Here is a 13,561-nt window from a genome sequence, read left to right as displayed (position 1 = left end):
TAAACTCAAGCAAAGGAAATCTGCTCACTTCCAAAACTATCAACAAATTGAAGCTGATTACGATCAACATCATCAGAGGTCAGAACTACCTGGTGAAAGAAGACACCCTGAAGAAGGATCCACAATTATTCAAAGGCATCGACAAAGTGAAAAACAAGAAAATTGATGAGTCAATCCAAGCTAAACAGAAACACTGAAGAATTCCATTCCAGACCAGAACACAATTAGAGGCATTTTTTTGTATTCAAAGCTGGGCATTAGTATTTAATAGTTGATATATAATTTTGAATATATTTGAATTTCTTTATTCATTTGGCACTGCTGAACATGAAGCAGTCTTAAATCATTTAATTTTTTTTTGTAAAATCTGACTTACCAGATTAAAATATTAGATCAAGGGAGAAATTTCAAAGATTACTGGACCAGTAATCCAGAGGCCTGGACTCTAGATCCAGTGACAGCCAGGACGTCAAGGCGGGAAACACTCCGCACTAGTCTGCAGTGAGCGATTCCATCGAAGGTAGAGCACAATCTCTTTAATATAAGAATGTATATTTTATAATAATTAATCACTCAAGACCTTCCTGGTCTCTGCATCTCAGCTGCTCTCTGGATAAACTTGCAGAAAATATTTCAACCTGTAAAGCAGGAGTCTAGGGAATGTATAATGATATTTTCCAGCCTTCGGGCAATATTTTAATCAATACAGTGTGGGACAACCTGTCTGGGCACAACTCCATGAGTTTCTCTTTAACCAGTGACCGAACAATCACTAACTTCTATGGTAACAATCTTCAGCTCATCACCTCCGGTACGTAGCTCTAATCTTAATGTACATTTAAACAACCTTTCAAGTCCAGTTACAGTTTTTGTTGCCTTACCTGCACAAGCTTAAAAAGTGAAAAACAGAAGCAAGTTTAACTGAACATTCTGGTGGTCAGTTCGGGCACGGGAAAAAAATGAAAGGACTCGGACCAGGTCGGATGTGGTGCTGTCAGGCTTGGGTCGGGTTTCATTTGCTGACACGAGCAGGCCTTTTGTTACTGTTGCAACCTTATATTCCCACCTAACAATCTGTATATTTTGTTCATTTCAATTTTGTCGACAAGCTCTTTGAATCCAGTTCCCCGGTCCTCAAGCAGGCTCAGTTTGGAAATCGATTCCGCTTTCTGGAAGGCTGAAAGCAATCGATGACCTTAAACTAAAAATGGCAACAGAGAAGGGCTCGTCGGGGATTTGAACCCAGGACCTCTGATATATTAATCACTTATATACCCAAAGTGAGAATCATACCCCTAGACCAAGAAGCCACCGTTAGCATGGCTTTTATTCGCTCCTGTGGAATTTCACTGGCACCCACAGCCGATCATGCATTTTTTTCAGATCAAAACAATATCCTACAAAGCTGAAATAAAAACAGAAAGTGCTGGAAATACTCAGCACCTCTGACAGCATCTGTGGAGAGAGAAACAGAGTTAACATTTCAGGGTTTTCACCTTTTGTTTGAGCCATCTTTTCAGACTGCTTCTGTCCATCCAATCTCACTTTTTGCTCTATCCACATTCTAAGGGTGGTGCAGTGTTGAGCACTGCAGCTTCACAACTTCAATGACCCCGATTCAGTTCTGTATACTGCCTGTGTGGAGTTTGCAAGTTGTTTATGTGGGCTTCCACAAGGTACTCTGGTTTCCTCCCACAACGAAAGACTTGTGGGTTGATAGATAAATTGACTGTTGTAAATTGGCCCCAGGGAAGGCGATAGGAGAAATGTGGGGATGTGGTAGGGAATTCTGGGTTAACATAGGATTAGTATAAATGGGTGGTTGATGGTCAGTGCAGACTCAGTGGGCCAAAGGGCCTATATCAGTGCTGTATATCTCTATAACCATTCTCTAAGCAAATGCATTTTTCATGAAGTCCTCATTTCTTTTATTAACGACAATTTTATATTTCCGGCCCTTGCTTCATACGATACCACAAGTGGAATCATGTTTCCATCAACCCGATCAAACCCCTTCACTATTTCCTTATATTGCAATGTTTCTTTAACCCTGACAGACTGTGGAGTTTCTGCTGCTTGATTGCAGTTCTTGCTTCCCGCCAGTAGATGTCACCTCACTCCAATATAGTGAAGTTTACAAATCTGAGAGAGACACAACAGGAAATAATTGTTCACATTATAGTGAATGTGTGGGATTTAGAAATACTAGGAGTGGAGACGAGTTATTATAGAATTTGTCAAACCAAACATATGTTATAATGTTGTGTTAAATCTGTCACTCTGTTGTCTTGATTCTGAGAGTAACACAGACTCATCGAGTCATTGGGTCATTTGTGGTATAGAAGGAGGCCATTTGCCCCATCGAGTACAGGCCATCTCTCCATGGAGCAATCCAGTCAGTCCCACTCGTCTGCTCGATCCCCCTACCCCTGTAAATTTATTTCCTTCAAATGCCCATCGAAATTCCTTTTGTAACCAACAATTGTCTCCACTTCCTCCGCCCTCGGGGGCAGCAAGTTACAGATCGTTACCAATCACTGTGTAAAAAAGTTCTTCTGCACATTCCCCCTGCATCTCTTGTCCAAAACCTTCAATCTGAATCCCCTAGTCCTTGTACCAATATTAATGGGAACAATTTTTCTTTGCCAACTTATCTAAAACTGTCATAGCCTTCGACACCTCTATCAATTCTCCCCTCAATCTTCTTTGATACAGGCAGAAAAAACCCTGTTTTTCTAACCTAACCTTGAAACTAAAACCCTCCATCCCTGGAACTATTCTGGTAAATATCCTCTGCATCCTCTCAAGAATCCGCACATCCTTTCTAAAGATGGTGAGCAGATCTGAATGCAACACTCCAATTGGGGTCTAACCAGAGTTCAGCATAACAACCCTGCTTATGTACTCAATGTCTCTATTTATAAAGCCCAAGATCCCACATGCTTTGATAACCACTCTCGCAATATGTCTTGCCAACTTCAAAGAATGAAGGACATGTACTCCAGGTCCCTCTGTTCCAGCACACTCTTCAGAACTGTAGCATTGAGTATATATTGCCTCTCCCTATTCCTTCTGCTAAAATGCATCACCTCACACTTGTCACTATTAAATTCCATCTGCCACCTGTCTGCCCATCCTACTAGCCGATAACTATCCTGTTTCAGGCAGTTCATATCATCCTCACTGTTTGCCACTCCTCCAAGTTTGGTGTCATCGGCATATTTTGATATTCTACTCGATATTCCAAGATCCAAGTCATTAATCTGTAGCAAAAAAAGCAATGGTTCTAGCACTGACCCTTGGGGAACACCACTGTCGACTATCCTCCGGTCTGACAAAGAATCATTTCATAAGACTCGCTGATTTCTGTCCTTAAACCAATTTTCTATCCAATTGGACACTGACCCTCCTATACCAGCTGCTTTTCTTGGCTTGTCTAAGTTGTTGATGCTTCTCTACTATAAAGGAGGGCGCTGAGAACACAAGCCTGGTACACGTGGAGCTTTGTATTTTCGATCAGTTTGCTGTCGGTTCACACCCGTCTTCTCAACTTTGACATGACAGCTGCAGCATTGGCAATCCTGGTGCTGATTTCAGCATCAAGGGACAGATTGCTGGTGATTGCTGATCCAAGGTATGTGAAGCTGTTGACAACCTCCAAAGTGAGGTTGTCAATCTTGATGGAAAGTGGAGTCTCGACGTCCAAGTCTCTACGTCTTGCCAAGATGAACAGCTTGTCGTCAGCTCTGATATACAGGTGAACACCCCCATCTGAGTCACTGAAAGTGTACAATAGCAGCATGGAGACGAATACACCAATTATAAAGGATGTGATAACTGGACAGTTAGAAAATAATGATATGATTGGGCAGAGTCAACATAGATTTATGAAAAGGAAAACAGGTTTGAAAAAACCCGTTGAGATTTTTGAGGATGTTACCTGTAGAACAGATAAAGGAGAACCAGTGGATGCTTTGGTAATGTCCCACACAGGAGGTGAGTAAACAAAATTAGAGCACATAGAATTGGGGATAATATACTGATATGGATTGAGAGTTGGTTAACAGACCGAAAACTGAGAGCAGGAATAACAGGTCCTCCTCAGGAAGGCAGGCTGTTACTATTGGGGTACTGCAAGGATCAGTGTTGGAGCCACAGCTGTTAACAACCGAAATAAATGATTTGGATGTCGGGATTAAATGTAATATTTCCAAGTTTGCAGATGACACAAAGCTAGGTGAAGTGTGAGCTGTGAGAAGGATGCAGAGAGGCTTCCAGGGAACCTGGAGAGGCTAAGTGAATGGGAAAGAACATGGCAGATGGAATATAATGTGAGTAAGTGTGAAGTTCTCCACTTTGGTGGAATAAACAGAAAGACAGAGTATTTCTTAAATGGTGAGAGGTTGGGAAGTGTTGATGTCCAAAGGGACCTGGGTGTCCTTGTTCATGAGACACTAAAAGCTCTTGTGCAGGTGCAGCAATCAATTAGGAAGGCAAATGGTATGTTGGCCTTCACACGAGGGGTCATGAGTACAGGAGTAAAGATGTCTTGCTGCAATTGTATAGAGCCTTGGTGAAACCGCGCTGGAGTATTGTGTATAGTTTGGTCTCCTCATCTAAGGAAGGATATACTTGCCACAGAGGGAGTGAAGCAGAGGGTCACCAGACTAATCCCTGGGATGGTGGGATTGTCTTATGAGGAAACTGGGCCTGTATTCCTTAAAGTTTCGAAGAATGAGAGGTGATCTCATTGAAACTGATAAAATTCTTATCGGGCGTGACAGTGTGGATGTAGATAGGATGTTTGCCCTGGTTGGTGAGTCTAAAATCAGGGGACCAAGTCTCAGAATAAGGAGTAGGCCATTTAAAACTGAGATCGAGTTGAATTTCTACACTCAGACGGTGGTGAATCATTGGAATTCTCTACCCCAGAGAGCTGTGGCAGTTCAATCATTGAGCATGTTCAAGACAGAAATTGTTAGAAATCTTGATACTCATGACATCAAGGGATATGGGGATAGCATGGGAAAGGGGCGTTGAGGTAGATGATCAGCCATGATCGAATTGAATGGCAGAAAAGGCTCGACGGGCTGAATGGCCTACTCCTATGTTCCTCTGTTCCTCAGAGAGTTGGCGCCAGCACGCAGCCTTGCTTTACCCCACTGCTGATCTTGAAAGTGTCTGATGTTGCTCCATTGTAACTGATGGAACTGTGCATGTTCTCGTGGAAAGAAGAGATGATGCCCAAGAGTTCAGGAGGGCAGCCGAGTTTCCATCGCAGTTTGAAGAGTCCGTCTCTGCTGACAAGATCAAAGGCCTTGGTGATGTTTATTAAAATATGTGCGGCTCTGTGGCGCAATGGATAGTGTGTTGGACTTCTAAATAATGATAAAAAAGGCATTCAAAGGTTGTGGGTTCAAATCCCACCAGAGTCAGATTTTGGACCAGAGACAGAAGAGCACGACGGAACAGAGAGTTAACAAGTGTGTCAAAAGCACTGATTCAGAGACAGAGCGAGAGAGAGAGGAGCACAGCATGAGCAGAGCTGGGGCAAAAAAAATCAAAAAGTGACATCACAATGGAGAGTGAGAGCAGGGAAACAGAGAGCCGCTGGGGTGGGTTTACAGGATTTGGTTCTTGCTTCGGTGCAGTGGAAGGAGCTGTTTGGTGAGGATCTGTTGAGCTGTGACATCACAGGCAAGCAGGTAGTTGATTGGTTTGGAAATAGCTGCATGTTTGATGAGTATCTGGTCAGTGATTAAGGTCCATTTTAGTCCTAATGTTTAAAATAGTAAACAAACTAGTGGTAAGCTTAATAAAATATACAATAAAATAAACAATTGAATAAAATAATTAAGTAGTTAATTGAAACACGTTAAGGATGACAGGACAGGTGATGTGTCACAGCTGCAGCATGTGGGAGCTCCTGGATACCAGTGTGATCCAGGGCAAACACGTCTGCAGTAAGTGTTTGCGGCTCAAAGAGGGAGAAAAAAGGAACGTGGGGACAGTATAGTAAGGTGGATTGACTCTGTTCTTTGCAGCAAAGAGCAAGAGTCCAGATGGCTGTGTTGCCTGCCGGTGCCAGGATTCAGGACGTCTGCTCAGGGCTGGAGTGAAACATACAATGGGAGGGGGAGGATCCAGTTGTCGTGGTCCATGTCGGTACCAACGACATAGGCAGGACAAGGATAGAGGTTCTGCATAGTCAGTATGAGGAACTAGGCACCAAATTAAGTAGGAGAACCTCAAAGTTAATCATCTCTGGATTATTACCTGAGCCATGTGCAAATTGGCATAGGACAAATAAGATTAGAGAAAGTAATGTGCGGCTGAAAGACTGATGTGGTTGTAGTGGGTTCTGGTTCGTGGGGCATTGGCACCAGTACTGGGGAAAGAGGTGGCTGTACCGTTGGGACGGTCTACACCTGAACCGTGCTGGTGCCGGTGTTCTAGCGAGCCACATAACGAGGGACGTAGAGACGGTTTTAAACTGAATAGTGGGGGCAAGGGATCAAATTTGGGAAGATATGGTGAATCAAGGAGGAGAGGCAAGGCAAGAGAGAAAGGTATAAATATGGGAAATCATAAGGAGAGTGTGACAGGAAGGGACAGAGCAGACAAATCTAAGAGTAAATCAACAGATAAGGCTAGAGGTTACAAAAATAATAAAAGGACAAATCTAAGTGCTCTGTATCTGAATGCATGGAGCTTTCGAAACAAAACAGATGAACAGAGAGCACAAATAGAATAAATAAGTACGATCTGATAGTCATTACAGAGACATGGCTGCAGGGCGACATAGATTGGGATGTGAATATTGGAGGGGACATGGCATTTAGGAAGGACAGGAAGCTTGGAAAAGGTGGTGGGGTAACTCTGTTAATTAATGATGGTATTAGCGCAATAGAGAGGGATGACCTAAGTTCAGGAGATCACTATGTAGAAGCAGTTTGAGTTGAGATGAGAAATAATACAGGCAAGAAGTCACTTGTGGGAGTGGTGTACAGGCCACCTAACATTAATCACACTGTAGGATGGGGTATAAAAAAGAAATAATGGCAGCTTGTCAGAAAGGTACAGCAATAATTATGGGGGATTTTGATCTCCATATAGACTGGAAATTCTGATTTGCAGAGGTAGCCTAGACGAGGAGTGCATAGAATGTTTTTGGGATAATTTCTTGGAAAAATAAGTTCTGGAGCCAACCTGAGAGCAGGCTATACTAGACCTGGCATTGTGCAACGAGATAGGATTAATTAATGACCTCATAGTTAAGGTGCCCCAAAGTAGTAGCGATTATAATATGATTGAATTTTACATTCAGTTTGAGGGAGAGGAGAGTGTGTCCCAAACGAGTATTTTAAACTTAAATAAGGGCAATTATATGTGCATGAAAGCAGAGCTGGCTAAAGTGAACTGGCAAATTAGGTTAAGGGATAAGTCAATAGAGATGCAGTGGCAGACATTTAAGGAAAATTTCAGAATACACAGAATAGATACATTTCAACCAGAAAGAAAAATTCCAAAGGTGGGACTCACCATCCATGTTTAATGAAAACAGTTAAAGATACTATCAAACTTAAAGAAAAAGCCTATAATTGTGCAAAGATGGGAGGCAGGTCAGAAGATTGGACAGAATATAAAAAAACAGCAAAGAATGACTAAAAGATTGATAAGGAAGGTAAAATTAGAGTACGAGAGAAAGCTAGCAAGAAATATAAAGACAACTAGTAAGAGTTTCGATAGATATTTTAAAAAGAAAAGAGTTAACAAAGTGAGTGTTGGTCCTATGGAAAGTGTGTCTGGGGAATTAATAATGGATAATTAAGAGATGGCAGATGAATTGAACAGAAACTTTGCATCGGTCTTCACTATTGAGGATACAAATAACATCCCAGTATTCGCTGTAAGTCAGGAAATGGAAGGGAGGGAGGAACTCAAGAAAATTACAATCACCAGGGAAGTGGTACTAAACAAATTGTTGGAGCTGCGGGCTGACAAGTCGCCAGGTCCTGCATTGGCCAGTGAGATAGTTGATGCGCTGGTTTTAATTTTCGAAAATTCCCTCCCTTCGGGAAGGTTCTGTTAGATTGGAAAGTAGCGAATGTAATTCATTTATTCAAAAAGGGAGGGAGACAGAAAGCAGGAAACGACAGGCCAGTTAGCTTAACATCTGTCTTCGGGAAAATGTTAGGAGCGATTACTGAAGATGTTATAGCAGGGCGTTTAGAAAAAATAAAGGTAATCAGGTAGAGTCAACATGGTTTTGTGAAAGGGAAATCATGTTTAACCAATTTATTGGAGTTCTTTGAGGGAGTTACATGTGCTGTGGATAAAGGGGAACCGGTGGATGTATTGTACTTCGATTTCCAGAAGGATAAGGTGACATATCAAAGGTTATTGCAGAAAATAAAAGCTCATGGTGTCAGGGGTAACATATTGGCATGGATAGAGGATTGGCTAGCTGACAGGAAACAGAGAGTCAGCATAAATGGGTCATTTTCTGGTTGGCAAGAAGTAACGAGTGGTCCACAGGGATCTGTGCTGGGGCCTCAACCTTCTACAATTCTCGAAATGACTTTGATGAAGGGACCAAAAGTATGGTTGCTAAATTTGCTGATGACAAAGATAGGTAGGAAAGTAGGTTGTGAAGAGGACATAAGGGGGCTACAAAGGGATATAGATAGGTTAAGTGACTGGGCAAAGACCTGGCAAATGGAGTATAATATGGGAAAGTGGGAAATTGTCCACTTTGGCAGAAGAATAAAAAAGCATACTATCTAAATGGTGAGAGATTGCAGAGATCTGAGATGCAGAAGGATCTGGGTGTCCTAGTGCACGAATCGCAAAAGGTTAGTCTGCAGGTACAGCACGTAATTAGGAAAGCTAATAGAATGTTATCATTTATCGCCAGTGGAGGTTATGCTTCAGCTATACAGGGCATTGGTGAGACCTCTTCTGCAACACTGAGTACAGTACTGGTCTCCTTATTTATGGAAGGATGTAAATGCATTGGAGGTAGTACAGAGAAGGTTTACTAGACTAATACATGGAATGGGTGGGCTGTCTTACGAGGAAAGATTGGACAGGCTAGGTTCGTATCCACTAGAGTTTAGAAGAGAAAGAGGCGACATGATTGAAACATACAAGATCCTGAGGGGTTTTGACAGGGTGGATGTGGAAAGGATATTTCCCCTTGTGGGAGAATCTAGAGCTAGGGGTCACTGTTTAAAAATAAGGGGTCACCCATTTAAGACAGAGATGAGGAGCAATTTTCCCCCTCAGAGGGTCGTGAGTCTTTGGAATTTTCTTCCTCAAAAGGCGGTGGAAGCAGAGTCTTTGAATATTTTTAAGGGAGAGATGGATAGATTCTTTATCTGCAAGGGGGTGAAAGGTTATCGGAGGTAGATGGAAATGTGGAGTAATCAGTTCAGCCATGAGCTTATTGAATGGTGAAGCAGGCTCGAAGGGACGAGTGGCCCACTCCTGCTCCTAATTCGTATGTTCATTTGTAAAGACAATGTAGAGTGGTCTGTACTGTTCACAGTACTTGTCCTGTAACTGCCGAAGTGAGACAATCATGTCGACTGTCGATCTACCAGCTCTGAAGCTGCCCTGAGACTCAGGATAGATGTGTGATGCCAGGGTCTGCAATCTGGTCAGAGCAATGCGAGCAAAGACCTTCCCCACAATACTTAGCAAGGAGATGCCTCGCTAATTGCTGCAGTCACTGCGATTCCCCCTTATTGTTGTACAAGGTGACAATGTTTGCATCACGCATGTTTTGAGGTGCAGATCTTTCCTTCCAACAGAGACACAGAAGTTCATGGAGATGCTGCAGTAGAACCGCTTTTCCACTCTTGATGATTCCAGGTGGAATACCATCATTTCCCGGGGCATTACCACTGGCAAGATGGTCAATGGCTTTGTTGAGCTCCACTATGGTGGCGTCACTGTCCAGCTCCTCCATGACAGGGAAGTCTGGAATGGCACTGAGAGCCACTTCAATGACAATATTCTCCGTTATGTAGAATTTAAGGTAATGCTCCACTCACCTTTCCATCTGCTTGTTAACAGATGATTCCACTTTGACACCGCACTGAGACCTTGAGCATTGTTGTCTGAAAGAGCCTGATCGAGGATGTTGAGGAACTCCTGGGTCCGTTCTGGATCAGTGGTTCGTCAAGAGTTGATCTGAGGACGACGTTCTTCTTGGATGGATGAAGCTTCCTTGGCTGAAGCCTGACCTTGCTACACACCAGGGAGTGCTCAGTGTCACAGTCAGCGCTGTGATAGCTGTGAGTGATGAGGACACTGCTGAGGGTGTTTGCACTGGTGATGATAAGGTCTAGCTGGTGCCAGTGGCGTGATCTCAGATGTCTCCAGGACACCTTGTGGCACAGCTTGACCTGGAAGTAGCTGTTCATCACACAGAATCCATGGTGACAGCATAACTCCAGCAACCTCTGTCCATTTTCATTCATCTTGCCAATCCCCTGGTGCTCTATGCACATTGGCAAAGCTGTGTAGTCAGTACCCAAGCTTGTGATGAAGTCTCCTAGAAGGTACAGTCCCTCAGTGCTGGGAATTCTACTGATGGCAGTATCAAGTGTCACATAGAATTGATCCTTGACATCTGGGGTGGAGGTGAGTGTCGGGACATAGATGCACATGAGATTAACTGGGCCCACGCTTGTTGACAAGTGAAGAGTAAGAAGTCTCTCTGAGCCTACTGTGGCTGGTTCACTCATCTCAAGTGGCGTGTTTTTTACTGTGAAAACCACTCCATGCTGACGAGTTGCCTCTTGGGCTTTCCCCTGCCAGAAGAAGGTGTAGTGTTTCTCTTTGAGGGATCCACTTTGGACGAGTCTAGTTTCTTGCAGCACAGCAATGTCCACATTGAGCCTTGTGAGTTCTTTGTCCATCAAAGCTGTCTTGTGTGTGTCATCAACCTGCAGAAGGGTGTCAGTAAGGCCAGGACACATGGTCCTTACATTCCAGCTTGTGATGCGAAGGACTGGTGTCTTCTTTGTTGAGCTTGTTTTTCTTGGTGCATTGATTATCGATCCGCCTGTTGAGAGATGACTCTCTAAGCTCCAAGCACCCATTGAAGCAAGCAGGTTGTGGCAGGACAGCACCTAACTGATTGGGGGAGACCCAGCTTGGAGTGTGTGGTAGCTATCCAATGAGATACGATGATCTCTTCAACTGTCAGAAGTAACCCCTGGTGCTCATACTCTGCACCAATTGAGTGAGAGCTTATAATCGGTAACCGTTTATTCCCGTGTTGTGCTAATGTTTAAGCACAAATGGTGTCCTCTGCACGGCACGTTAGTACTGAACACAAAATGGCTCCTTTGGTCATGTGTTAATTATAAAATGGCTTTCTTGGCCTTGTTAGTTATTACAATGGATACATTATAAAAATGGTCAAATTAAACTACGATCGAACTACCCAAGCTTACCTGCATCCTCCAGTCCTCTGGCAACATTCCCATATTTAAGGAGGATTGAAAGATTGTGGTTCGAGTCTCTGATATTTACACCCTTACCTCCCTCAGCAACCCAGGATGCAACCCATTCAAACTGGGTGACTTTTCTACTGTGAGAGCTGCCAACCTTGTAATTGTCTCCTCTTTATCTATTTTCATCCTGTCCAATTTCTTCACTTCCTCCTCCTTTACTGTGACATTTGCAGCATCCGCTTATTTTGTGATACTTAATTAGTGCCTCAGCAACACCCTCTGTCTCCACAGGATCTCCTAATTGATCCCCCCTTTCATTGACTGTCCATATGTTGGTAAAAGACTTCAGTGTTCCCAGTTATGTGACCTGCGAATCTTTTCTCATACATTCTCTTGCTAATCTCATTTCCTTTTTCAGCTCTCCTCTGTACTTTCTGTATTCTGCTTGTTTCTCGACTGCAGATGAATCCTCACATGATTTCGATATGAATGATTTTTGAACTATTTTGTTGAAGGATTGAGTTTTGTAAATTTCTCCCTAGTTCCCCTCATGGTCAGGCAGAAAGTTTAACTGCTGTGTTTTCAAACAGCAACAGCTTTATTTGAAAAGCCATTGTGACAGGATTCCGGGTTTTAATCCAGTCACAAATCTGGTTCTGATGTCTTGTGGCTCCAGCTGTCACATGACCTGTCAGAGGATGACCTCATAATTGGCCCAGTCATGGAGCTGTGGGTTGATGTTTAAATTGTTTCAAAATAATTTTCCAGAAGGACAATCAAAATGAATCGATATATGAAAGGTAGATTTTGTGAATTTGTGCTCCCAGTGGAAATTCCTGCAGAGTCTGCTGGTTTTCATATCCCCAATTCCCCACAGGAAGCTCTGTGTCGGAATCTGTATTCATTATATCAATATTATACAGAATCATTTCATGGGAAACCCCAGTGTGAATTGTAGACAGTTGGGTCAGTTTTAACTTTCAAATTAACACAGAAGCAAAATACTGCAGATGCTGGAAATCTGAAATAAAAACAGAAAATGGTGGAAATACTCAGCAGGTCTGGCAGCATCTGAGGAGAGAGAAACAGAGTTAACGTTTGTGGTCTGTGACCTTTCATCAGAACTGGGCTGAAATTGTCTGAGGGCCAAGTGGCCTCTTTCTGTGCCTTAAACTTTCTATGAGTCTAAGATTCTGTGAGATTATGGAATCAATTTCAGGGTCGATGACATTGCACTCTGTAAGGATAGGAAGATGGAGATTATTAAGTACAGTGCAAGAATATAGATGCTTTTACATTATTTTAATCAAAATTGATTTAAACTTTGTGTTCACGCATCCGATCTTTTGATCACAATGACACTGATAACAATGGAAAAAGCAAGACTTGCATTTCACGACCACAGGACGTTGCAATGCCTTTTACAGCCAATGAAGGACTTTCCAAGTGTAGTCACTGTAGTCATGTAGGAAACATGGTGGCCAATGTGCGCACAGCAAGCTCCCAGAAGCAACAATGTGATAAAAACGAGATAATCTGTTTTTACGTGATGTTGATTCAGGGTTAAACAATGACCAGCATCCCAGAAATAATTCCCCTTCTATTCTCTGAAATAGTGCCATGGTACCTTTAACATCCACCTGAGAGGGCAGAGGGATCCTCAGTTTTCTGTTTCACCTCAAAAACAGCATTTCTGATAGTGCAGCACTGCCTTAGTACTGTCCTGGAGTGTCAGCCATTTTTAAAGGGCTGTTAGTCCTACTGGAAAATATTTAAAGGAAGATTAAATGAAATGAAATAAATACATTGCTTTTGCCTCTCTCCCATCCCCCCAATAACAGTTAAATTAAATTAAAACCTACCTTTACCATCTGACCCCAACTGCACAAACTGTAAACTGTAACCCTTCCCACCATCCCCGACACCCATGACATTAATTTGACTCCGCCCCCCCTCCCCCACACTGAGAAACTTACCTTCTCCTCCCTCCCCACCAGTGTTGCACCTCATTTCCCCGGATGGGGCTCCGAAGGCACGGCAGTGCCGGTCACTGGGCTGAAGATCGCAGTGGGATATCAGGAAGTGATGGGATA

At 43.0% G+C, this 13,561-nt stretch overlaps 1 non-coding gene across 1 annotated transcript; it reads left to right on the top strand.

Moving 5' to 3' along the window:
• Positions 1-5,344: 5,344 nt before the first annotated feature.
• Positions 5,345-5,435, top strand: trnar-ucu (transfer RNA arginine (anticodon UCU)). Its single transcript is given in 2 exon segments — positions 5,345-5,381; positions 5,400-5,435. It is a non-coding gene; the product is annotated as a tRNA-Arg (tRNA).
• Positions 5,436-13,561: the final 8,126 nt, after the last annotated feature.

The sequence above is a fragment of the Heterodontus francisci genome, unplaced genomic scaffold, assembly GCF_036365525.1.
Source record: "Heterodontus francisci isolate sHetFra1 unplaced genomic scaffold, sHetFra1.hap1 HAP1_SCAFFOLD_43, whole genome shotgun sequence".
Classification (NCBI taxonomy): domain Eukaryota; kingdom Metazoa; phylum Chordata; class Chondrichthyes; order Heterodontiformes; family Heterodontidae; genus Heterodontus; species Heterodontus francisci.
The sequence above is the reverse complement of the archived record's forward strand: the minus strand, read 5'-3'. Positions and strand labels throughout refer to the sequence as shown.